The sequence below is a fragment of the Cyrtonyx montezumae genome, unplaced genomic scaffold (assembly GCF_038088225.1).
Source record: "Cyrtonyx montezumae isolate F1298 unplaced genomic scaffold, pur_monq_1.0 scaffold_2, whole genome shotgun sequence".
Taxonomy (NCBI): domain Eukaryota; kingdom Metazoa; phylum Chordata; class Aves; order Galliformes; family Odontophoridae; genus Cyrtonyx; species Cyrtonyx montezumae.
In genome coordinates, this window is record NW_027071936.1 from 19,043,751 (window position 1) to 19,056,042 (window position 12,292).

Below are 12,292 nucleotides of genomic sequence, written 5' to 3' on the forward strand. Positions count from 1 at the left end.
CACATTTTTGTTAGATATGTTCATAATTTCTTTATACTTACTCCACTGGCCTTTATTTCTGTATTGTCGTTATATGATCCCAATCCAAATGTTGGAAGGGAATGATCACAAAGGAGCGTTTTGTAGGTAGGAGTTCCCTCATCTCCTCATATCATCCCTCAACAGTCCGCTAACATCTCCCACAAATAAGCTGCTAATACAGGTACTTCTTCCAAACATAAGCTGAAGAGCATTCTTTCCTTGTTTGGTGAGACGGTCTAGTATGCAGCTTTATGCGGTGTTTTTTGAGACTGTCAAACTGAAATTTCTGAAAACAAGATTTGTGCTAATGCACCACAGGAGGTGTTCTCTCTGTTGATGTCCTACCATGATTCATCTTTGCTTGGGGTAAGTATTGCAGCCACTGAAAAAAATACAAGTTTTCTAAGTATGACTAGTCCACTTTTCCAATGTACAGCATAGAAAAAGGCAGTCATAATTCCTTATGCAGTGTGTTTGACAGGATTATAGTGAAAAGTGCCACTCCTAGTCTGATTTTCCAGTTGCACTGGCAACATTCTGTATTAAGGACAGAAATAGTTTTCAAAGACAAATCCAGTTGCAGAGAAGTAAGCTAAAGTATTAGAAAAAGTTCATGTAGGAGAATGGAAGCAATAAAAGATGGCCATATATACAAGAGATTAAAAAGGGAATAATCTGAAGTGCATGTTGAAGTCCTTATTAAGTCCCGTAATTTGTCACTAGTACATCTGAAGAATTTAAAAGCTAGATTTGCAGGTAGTAATTATATCAGAGCACAGCCAATCATAGTGTATACTGCATGAAGATTCAGTGCTGGAAGAGACAGGAAGAATATTTCAAGAGGTAGAAACAAACCACAGTAACCCCAACTACTTTTCAACGCTATCTTTTATGGTATTAAAATGTATGTTGAATTAGCATATTTGGCAATCATTTTTTATTAATGAACTGTCACTGCCAGAGTATTGAGATTGCCCCAGCACCCAGTTAAGTTATACGTGGTGAGAAAAGCCCAGTCAGGCTGCATCAGAGCTTCTGGGTTTCATTCTTTAATGTACTCATATAGTTGCTTCTGTCAGGATAGACCTGATACTGTCACATGTCTCTTGCAGTGCATTCCACGTACATAACCTGGAAGCAGAAATCAGTCTTCCTTGTGTATGCAGTTAGACTTCAGATTTTATTTGGTGCTGTGACAGAATAAGGGTACAGATAACTTTTCTCTATATTAATTCTTTTTTATACCAAAATGAAGAAGAAGAAATTGTGATTGCTCAGTGCTAGCAAAAGCAATATACCTGCTAAGCTGGTACGCCAAGATTCGGTGGGCAGTGTTCAAGCAAGCAGCTGGGAACTAATGGGTCTCCAGGTAATGAAGGTTTAGAAGCTGTATTTTTCTTCTCCAGAAAAGGAATGTTTTTAAAAATATTGAGTGGCCTGTGTTGTCTTCAAAAACATCTAACTTCTTTAGGAGTATTTTGAAAATCACACTGGCAGCCTTCCAGCAACTTTAGGTGCCTAATTCTTTATACAATTCTCACTTTTAGCGCAGACTTTTCTACCCAGCCATGTTCTGTCTGATGTCAGCAGATTTCACCAATGATCTTATTTGGGCCTTCTTCCTAAATCTTCTGAGTTCTCATCTGATTGTATTCAGCTGTATTCCAAATACTAGTACTACTGAGATAATATTTGGGAATCTGAAGAGCATGGGCACATGACCAAATTACATTCTGTTCCTTTTGGAGGTGAGCAGTTTCATTTCTGTTGCTACTTGTTAAATAAATGAGAATTGTTTCTGTGAATCAATTCATTTCTGAAAGGATCACACAAATGGAAATCTCAAATTATCAATTCCTTATTCTTTAGTTACTGCATGTTCTGTGTTAGTGTATTTCAGCAAATTCTTCTATGAGAAATGTTTCGATAAGATCTCTTGGTGCTGTTCCCAGAACATGGTTCATGTGGTGTCAAAGAATCCTATTGTTTTGCTAGGGACCCCTTTGTCATTGGGAGTTTGGACACTTGGTTTGCAAAGGGTCAGCCAAGGCCAGAATACGTAGACAAAGCTTCTGGATCGTCTGTTCTGGCAGGCCATCTTCTGTCAAAGGCCACTGTATTTCTTCATCTACAAAAATTAGTGGCCCTTGCTTCTGAGGAGTGAGGAGTTCTGTCTATACTCACTGTAGTATTAAGTAACATCATTGTCTCCCTAACCATCACACAGTACCAATGGACTCCACCTTTTCATTCAGCTGTAACCATAAATTTTCTCCATTGGCCAGACAGTCCTGGGTGAACTGAGGGTATGCACACTGATAGTTTTTCCTGACAGCTTTTTTACAGACTTCTTAAAGTCTGCAGCTGTAGACTGTCTATTTTGACTTCTGACTAAAAGCAGCAAGCCTACCATTGCTGTTCACTGTAATTATTGATGGTGCAAGCTTTCATCACCAGCTTGTAATATACAGAAGATGAGAAACAAGCAGGTTTTCTAGAGGCCTTCCAATTGTGAGCAGCTAGTATGTGTTTTGTGCATCTTTCCTTCCAGGAAATTCTGTTTCAATTAATATAATCAAAAGGTTGTATCAGCTGACAAGTGTCAATATTCATAACGTTCAGTACTTTTTTCAGAACTTTAGAGACTGGAGAAAAAGGTAAAATGAGATGGAAGAACTGCAGCTTGCTTGTGAAAAAATGTAATGCCACTGATCAGTGATTGCTTAGTGGAGATGAGAAGGTGAGAACATCCTAATACGTCATATTTTGCTTTTATTAAAATATATATTGGCATTTTCTTGCAAGTGTGCTAGATTTATATCAGATAAGTGGGATTATTCTCTGTCTTCTGTTATTTCCTCATATTCATAATTACATTTATTCAAAAATGCTGCCTTGTAGGTGCTACAATTTAAATATCTAAAAAAAACAACTCTGTTGTTAAGACGAAATGCTAAAAAGCTGTATCACATAATGAAACAAACTGCTTTAGCACTTGGTATGATGTAGATGGTTTTTTATAACAAGACATAGAATTCACAGCATAACGGTTTCTCTCAAATCCCAAGATATTGCTCTGCTTCCTGATAGGTAGGTTATGCAACACCTGTTAGAATGCTGAGACACTGTTTGGTCCTACTTGGTATTCTTTTTCTTCTGTTTTTGATGTCACATTTTCTATTTCTATTCAGTTTCTCACTCCGTCGTTTCCATGACGATCTGGTATCAGGAAGTTCTTGATTAGGCAAGTGTTTTAGGGCCACAGTCATAATTAAGTCCATATCTTTATTTCCTAAGTGGAAGTTCTATTTTTTTATTTTAATTAAAGATCAAATTTTACTGTGTATTGAAGACTTTTCAGTTTAATTGTGTTGAAACTAGAATGTCTTTTTTCAAAAGGTTGCAAAGTTATTATTTATCTTTGCCATTTGCTCTCATCTGTATGTATAACAAACAAGTGGTGGACTGTGATCGCTTTGCAACAGTTTCCCATCTAACTATAAAGTTTCAGCCCTGTGTTCATTTAACATTATTTACCCTCACATTCTTAGTTGTTACTGCAGTGGATCAACAGATCAGCTGGAGAAGTTATTCGTATTTACATATGTGTACATGTACAGTAATTCATATGTACATATGTGGATATGTATGGAAGGGCTTATGTGTAGAGCTCCTTATGTAACAGGTTCATTGACCAATACCAGCCATCTAACTATTCACATAAATAGATACACCAAGCATTGGAAAAGATAAAGACTTTGAATTAGATATAAAATAAAAAGCACTGATGCACTTCTGCAGAAAAGGTCTTGAGTTTGTGGCTGACTTGTCAGAGGTCTCCTACCACATATGCTGTCTCACTGCTCAGTTTGCAAGCCCACGTTCTTTAATGTAGTACATCCATCCTCTTTCAATGCAATTCTGTCATGACTTACATTGGCCAGTACCCAACTACAGTGAAGAAGGAAAAATTGACTGTATCACACTGTTCAACTTAGAAACCGGAACAATAGGCGTTAAGTTTTGTAAGCTTAAATGCACTGTTCATGTTGAAAAGTGACTGCTAGGTGATTCATAAAATATCCAAGAGTTTGGATTGCAGATATCTGCATGAAACTACTCAGAAACGATCAGCAAAGTAAGAATTACATACTGAACATGTTCTCTTGTTGCTAAAAATTCACGTACTCATTTTGCCACTCATTTTCTCTCCTACCAAGAATTAGCAGTTATCTAAGAAAATATTGTGAAACATTCTTGCTGTGAGTCTTGAATAAGTAGAAACCAAAGCATAGTATTCAGGTCTGCTGCTGAAAATACCTGAACATCTATTGTATTTTCTGTGAGTGTGAAAAATATTAATATTTTGTGATTCATTAAAAACCTACAGCACAAGAAGAAAGCAGAGCTGGAAGTCCCTTTGAAAGGTCATTTATTTCAGCAGCTCCCAATTTTATTATATTATTATTTCCCTGGGAAGAGGAAGGTCAGCCTTCCACATGGACTTCGTTCCACTATGGTAGCATAATCTTCAACAGTTCAGTTCACTCTCAGCTAAGGAATGTGAGAAACGTGCAACAAATGTCCAATCAGTTGGCCATTGGTGATGGTCAAAATATGCTCTTATGCAGAACGCATGTGGTAGTTGCATTCCCTTTCTATCCTGACTGAGAGTAAATGTATGCTTCAAACAGCTTTCAGAGGGAAATTTCAGGGAAGAAGGCAGGAAAAAGGGAAAAATCAAATTACGTTCTGCTGGAGCTTTGTATAGGTCTCCAAGCATATGTCAGTGCCCTCCCATAGCTTGCTCAAGAACTGCTGATCCAGTCCAGGAACAGCAGGTTCCCTTAGAATTAAACCAGCCCTGACACATTTGTCTACCTATGTTATAGCATCTTTGTCACCAGAGATCGGTGCTACACATGAAGGGTGTGAATTCTTGTACTTTTCAAGTAAATTGTCCTTTTCCTCTCTCACAAGTAAACTTTCTTATAACTGAGGACTGTTGTTCAGTCCTCTTGTTTCTAGACCTTGTTCTATATTTCATTAGAATTTAGTATCGTATAAGTTTTGTGGCATTAAATGTGGTTTACAAAACTAAATAGATTAGAAGGTCTTAAATGTGTCTTAAAACAGTGTTCCTTGTTTTGTCTTTTTGGCAATATCATAAATTTAATGACATCTTATCTTCTTCAAATACTTTTTTAAAAATTGTAACTATTTAATACAGTATTCTAATAAACCATTAAAGAGTATTTCTTAGACTAATGTCAAATTGAGAATGGTGTTTTATCTGACACTATTTTTTTCTTAGTTTTAGTTTAAAAATGGTAGAAAAACTAACCAAATTTGTACCTGTTGGCATTTACTGATAATTCCAGTAGAGTTATTTTGGAATCATGATGGAAAACAGGGAAACTCCTGAATATATTTGTGCAATTATTATACGTATGGCACGCTATAATCATTAATTCAAAATCCTCTATAGAGTGACTTGCTCAGACAGGAAAAAAGTGAGGAAGCTGGCTAATGCTGATAAAGTTACTTCACTTGGCACGTATATTAGTTTATATTTACACGATTGGATCTTCAAACTGTTGTGTTCTTCTGTACTGAAAATGAGCAGAAACACTCTGTGCTGAAGAAGGTACAATTTAGAAGTCCAAGCATCAACCAAAATAAAGATATCCAGGGAAAAAAAGGTGGTTAAATTGGCAGCAGCCATTTCCTACATCCCCAACTCCCAGTGAGATTCCAGTATAAGGCAATGGGATTCCTATGTCTATGTTCATATCAAATGATTCATATCATATGATTTGGAAGAAACTTACCATTTCTTAAGGCTTGCACAGTAGAAGTGAGAGACGTGTGAGTGAAACTGTTGAGCTCTTGGAAGTTTGGTCAGCCTAAATAGTTGTGGTGTTTAGTGATTTAAGTATAACAGCATGTGTCGATCTCTGATGGTTTTTAAGGTTTAAACAGAAATAATGAACTGAAAACTATGTCAAAGCAATTATTCAGTCAATATTTTAACAGTTCGTTATATCAGTATCATGCTCTACTGAAATTCATAATACCCTGTTAAATATTTTATCTTCCTCTGTTGTTTAAAAGCATGGCAAAAATTGCAGTACCATTGTATTCAATTACTTCCCATTGAGCTTAAAAATCCTTACCCTGTTGGCCCTGTTTTAGAACCTGGCAGCAGATGATTTTCACCAAAGCACGTTAGTTAAATAATTTCAGTTGATGCATTTAAACCTTCAGTAAAAGCCTGGTCTCTTTGCTGAAAGCACAAAGAGTATCTTACAGGAATGAGCTTAGTGCCATGTCATTAATCAGTGTTTGCATTACTGGCTTTTGTTCAAGAGCTCGCACACACAGTTTCTCATTTTTGCTATGCAAGGCAAAAAAATAAGTTTCAAGATCATTGTGTGTTCATCTTTTTGTTTTTTATATATTGAGCCAGTTTATGAACAGAATCTACTTTGTGCACCTCAGTCAGTTATTCAGATGGTTGGATTGGGGCACAGGCTGCTGGAAGTGTGTTTGTGCACAACACTTCTGGGACAGGGGCTGAGGGAAACGTGCAAGCAGCTAGAAAATATCAGTAGTTTATGTCAGAAAAGGTAGTTGAAAGCAGCCAGCCTGGCAGAACTTGCTTCGATGATAAAGACTTGAATGAAAGCATGCCTGTCATTTTTGTGCTCATCAGATAATTGCATTTGGAAGCTGTGCTTAATTTAGTGAGAAGGGAAAATGGGACTAGAATCTGGGCACACTGTGCATATCTCTGTGTGGATTTACTATGGCCATAAGGCTTGAGAAAGAGCCTTACCAAAAGATCTGTTGTTTTGGCAAGTACACAAACACAATCTTAAAATTAATAACTTCTCTCGTATTTAGTTTTTCAAGTAAGCTTCTGCCTAAAGGCTGTATTCCAAAATATCAGGACTTTTTTTTTAATCCTTCAGATAGAGATGGAATAGATAAAGGAATATTTCTGGTTACAGCCATCAAGTTCCTCCTGCATGCATTTCCAGAGTTGGAAATGCTAGGAGAAGTTTTAAGATAATTTTAGGTTCAACTTAATTCTGTTAAGTTTTAGTAGCCTTTTACAGTTGGCAGTTACTGAAGCTACAGCTCATTTTCTCTAGCTCACTCCACAAAATCAACCTTTCAAATCTGTGGGTGTTTTCTTTGCTGCTGCTGCACCTCCTGCCAGGAAGTGCAGGTGACAAGTCATTAAATATAAGAGAGTTGTTAGCAAAAAGAAATTATTAAATAAGAGACTTACGTCTGACCTGCTTCCCCCAAACCAATTATGTCTCCCTGGCAACAGCCACAAGCGTGTGATAAAACAGTCAAGATTTCTCTACAGAAAAATTAAAATACTTAGAATGTCACTTTTCGAGGAAACATCCTATTTTACACTCAACCAGTTTTCAAAAGTGCATAGCACGCTTATATGAAGACATGCCTTTTGGCTCAGGAAGATGTCATCAGCTAATGCATCCAAGTACGCTCCCCACAACAAACAGGGCCTGCTGCCACGCAGCCATGAGAATTAACACGAGCTCATTGGTACGTATTTCTTCTGAAGTCAACTTTAGAGTAGTGGTAATCACGATGGCTTAGGCTACAGTTTCATCGTAATGTTTTTGTTTGTTGTTTTTATAAAATCACCCTGAAGTACCTTCACAGTTGACCATAAAATATTTTAATAATACATAATACTAAATAAAATCATAATAGAGATGAATTTGCCCCTCTGGTGCATACTGTCGTTAGATTACAGCACCAAAAATCATAGTCAAGAAAGTAGGCATTCTTATGTAGAAAAATTTCAGTAGTCTTTTTCTGTATGATTTCAATTATCACTATTCAACACTTCCAAGTTCTGTGAGTTAATACCAATGGCTCTTCACAGATGCAGAAATTCTGGTGATCTAAATGTTACTTAGAAATCCTAGTCACTATTTCTAAACTTCGTAAAGTCTCCCAAAAGCCACTTGATAACAAGACTGTCAGCAGCCACTGTCTCAGCTCTGCTGGATGATTGGACAACTCACCGTGTTCAGCTGACATTACAGTTCTTAGCATCTCACTACTTCATCCTAGGGGGAAAACCCCATAACTTCAGTTTTTTGTTTGCTTTTCTGATAGAATTTACCATCTATGTATATTTGAATATTTTTTTGCTCCTAGGATTAAAGTTTTGGATTCATTTGAGTGCTGCGACAAAATTATTCTGGGTTACAAAAGCTGTGACCAGTCAGCTGTAACTATTGGAAGGAGGAGCAAAAGCATCCCTGTCTGCAGGTCTGTAATACTGACTGTTGTTAACACTTCTACAACTCTATTTCTCACCCCCATACAGAATGGGGAAATAGATATAACGGCCTGTTAGTGTTAAACATGTACAACAATCTTTGAGAAGGCAATAATATAATTATACAGTGGGATGCAGCTTTAGTATGGTTTTATTACCTTTGTTTTGGTTTTGAAAAACAATGGGTATTTTCTCATTTTAAATGGGATGCTGGGGACTTAAAACCATGCTTATCCAATGAGGCCAAAAGAAGCCTTCGAATGAGAAAGTGCAGCAGGTGGTAATGCAGCTACTGGTCTACAGACAAGAATTACAGGGACTCTTCAAGGCCTGAAAAGCACATAGTGTAGAAAGGACGGGGTCTCAAGTAGTCAAAGAGCAAGAAAGTCAGGCTTAAGAAATAATAGTACCAGGTAATCTCCACATGAAGAGCAGAAAATTGGTTTTGCTGTTGTTTACCATAAATACCCTCTATTCTAGACTCTAAATGCCCTCTTTCCACCAAACTAATAACCTATTTGTATTTATAAAAATCTCAAGCAGCAAATAAATGGCATTTTCATACAGTCTGTCCATATCCCTCCCCTCTCCGTATCAACAATAACAAAGCAATACTGTTCCCCACCACCAGCAAATGTAGTTACTGTGGTAACCTCACGTAGTACCCCTCTGAGCTGCTGCCTCCCAAACGAACCTTGCTGCATCCTTCACTGGAAAACTGCAGTAGCAAGTAAATTCCTGTCTTTTCCTTAAGAGTACACAACAAATAAATGCACTTAAAATTTGTCAGTTTAAATTAATTGGCAGATAGTTACACAGCACCTTGTTTGCCTCCCATGAAAATCTTTGCCTTGCTGAGACCCTCCAGGGGCAGAATGAAATTTAGGGTGGTGTCTGTAATCCTTACCATTTCTTTGCTTGACTGGTGACCTAAATAAAACTTTCAGTATTAGGTTTTTCCAAGATGTAATTTATACTATGGCTGTCAGGAGTTAAGATAGCAGTTGCCATGGAGCTTTAATCTTTTTTTAGGCTTTAGTCAAAGAGAGCTGGAAGTCTGCATGGTGAGTAGAACCCTCCTCAACAGAATTTTATTTAAATTGAGAGAGGATTTTACTCTAATTTTTCTAGTGGAAGTTATTCTCAAAAGTTCTCAAATTCATTTTAGTCTATTCTTTTTCTCAGCAGGAGATGAGAGGTTCCTTTTAGGCTTCTTAAATCATGTTACATTCAAACACAGAAGGACCCTGTTGCTTCCCCTCTCCTCCAACAATAAGCTGTAACTTTCTACTAGCTTTATACATGTGGCTAATCACTGGAGTGAATTCACTTACTGGTTTTTATCATTTTCAGTGGAGATGCTCTATAACAATAAAGCATTTGGGAGAAATCTATTTTCTATGTGCCCAAGAAGCCCTATGCTGCAGAATAGGCCATTAGTAAAGGAGAAGTAAATTACATTTGAATCTGTATATGTGCTATTTATAACTTCCTTGATGTATATTTAAGAAAAACAGAAGTCTGCAATGGGTGAAGTACCTCTCTGAGAAATATGAAATTGCCCATGCTACAGTCACTGATGTTCTGCTACAGTGCAGTGCTGCCTTATTCCTTGCTGTTTGCAGCAGTACAGAGATGCAGTTCAGTCTAGTGTCTGCAGTGAAAACTTCAAACATCCCCTACTTAATAAACCAAAAGAATGCAAGAAGATGAAGATCTAGGTATTCTATTTCTAAGCTATAACAGACAAGTTGCTTTTTCTTTGCACATACTTCTTTTCTTTCCCTGAGAGCCAGTGACTAGATAGGGTGCCTTTTGGGACTAATACATCTGTCACTTGAGTTGAAAACAGGATTCAGCACAAGCTACCAAGATAGTATTAGCTTTGACATATGCAACAGAAGAATTTCAGACATACTGCCTGACATGATAAAGTGTCTTCAGGATCTGGAGGAGCTTTTATCATTGCTCTGGTAGATCCATGTATGCCAGATAGCACAGAGGGGGGAAAAAGTCTACGTTAAATGGCAGCATTTTAAGCAGGATGAGCTTTTATATGAAATCTATGGAATTTTCTTCAACCCGAGGTGCCAGTATCAAAAAGTTACTGAGCTACTAGAAGTAAAAGGCAAGTATGCAGATGAGAGGGAGAAAGAAAGAACTCGAGGCCCTTAACTTTGCTACTGTGGCAGTCACTGTATTTTTGTCCCAAAAAGTCTATCTGAACTTTAGGGGAAACTGAACAGGGTACAATTCAGTCCAATTGAGTCTAAAGAACAAAATCCCAGATAATGACTTTAAAAATCCGATGTTACCATCAGCAGCGGTACAAGTTATGGTAGTGCCAAACTGCTCATTTTTATGAATTCAGGTAAACTGCAATATCTCCTTTCAAGCTGAAACTAGTGATCTTTAAATGGAGACATCTTCAAAATTAGTAAATGCCATCTTCTTTACAAAGGCTTCCTTCTTACATAAATTGGTGGGAAAATTGGGCTTTTCACTTGCCAACCTTCCATACAGACATCAAGACTTGGCAGTAGCACATTTACCATTTTGCAATATGTAGGTAACTTGTTTAGCAAGGAAATGGTTAAAAGTATCTTAAATAGAGGAAATATTGTTCTTTTTAGCAATTCATAGATATGAACACAATGGCATGCAGAAGACTACATCTGAGGAGTTTGTACCTACTGTAATCAATAATCAACCATATTTGAATTTAGGTACCTTACACAACAGATTAAAATATGACAGCAACTGGAAGAATCATCTACAGATCTTGCAGTGTTCTCAACCAGCCCAGAAGAATGCAGTTAGTGCCAGAAATACCAAAATGACCTCACTATGTAGGTAATAAATACTATTAAATGGCTCATCTTGCTTTCAAAATGCTAAGCTTCCTATTAATTTTATTTTTGTTTGGCTTAAAGTTTGATTAAATGACTATTTTGTCAGGATTAAACTGATTCACGGGAAAGTGATCAAGAAACACTCTTGATCTGGTGCCATTCTTTATAAATAGTTCATGAGGGCCTTTTTGCTGCTGCTGAATTTGTGCTACTTCAAAACCAAAAGGCAAAAATCAAGGACATACAAGTGCACCATATTTTCAGAATCCCAAAACAAAAGCTATGTTTGACATCTGATCCACGCTGAATTAAGATGAAGTATTAATTTTCACACAGGAAGCAAGCTTCCTTTTCTATCCTTATACACTTCCATCAAGCCCCAGTTTGTTGCCCAGACTTTTACATAAGAAGCTTGTTTTGCTTCACGATTCCCAGTACACATTTTCAAGCTTACCTGATTTAACAGCATTTATTTCAACTTCACTAGTGAGATTCATGCTTTCCAGAAAAGGAGTGCAATATTGAGAAGCAACATGCGAGTTCTCCACTTACCTTTGGTTATGTAGTAGCATCTCATGTGTCTTCAGTAATTACCATTGAACTTGCACAAAAACAGATGTAAAACCACAAAATGCAGACTTGGGTGGAATAGTCAGTGAAATGCCAAGTGCCAGATAGCATCAGGTCTTCTCTTATGAAGGTTTTAGTAATGACTTAGGAGTATTTAAAAGTGGAAATTTTAGATGCACCTACGTATATTTGAGGTACCTTGCTAACCTGCTTATGAGCTAGTAGTGGATTACTGCTGCTTTTGAGTAATCTCAGGTATTAGGAAAGCAAATGCTGTTTCCCCAACATATCTTCACTGGGAACCTTAAAAATTCATATGCCCTAGCAGAAAGGCCGTTAGAGTAAAACACCTCTAATGCAAGGATGCTTTCTGTATTTGAACCACTTTGAAACAATCCAAACTTTTCTTTCTGTAAAACTACAGCACACACTGCTGTTCATACCTCACCAATTACTTCAGGCAATTAAATAAGAATCCTGAATCTCTTCTGTCTTCAAGTATTCTTGCTGTAGTAGA

General features: G+C 37.1%; 1 long non-coding RNA gene across 1 annotated transcript; it reads left to right on the plus strand.

Moving 5' to 3' along the window:
- Positions 1-1,489: 1,489 nt before the first annotated feature.
- On the plus strand, positions 1,490-8,295 carry LOC136048745 (uncharacterized). Its single transcript, XR_010622216.1, has 3 exons — positions 1,490-1,769; positions 2,656-2,761; positions 8,230-8,295. It is a non-coding gene; the product is annotated as an uncharacterized LOC136048745 (long non-coding RNA).
- Positions 8,296-12,292: the final 3,997 nt, after the last annotated feature.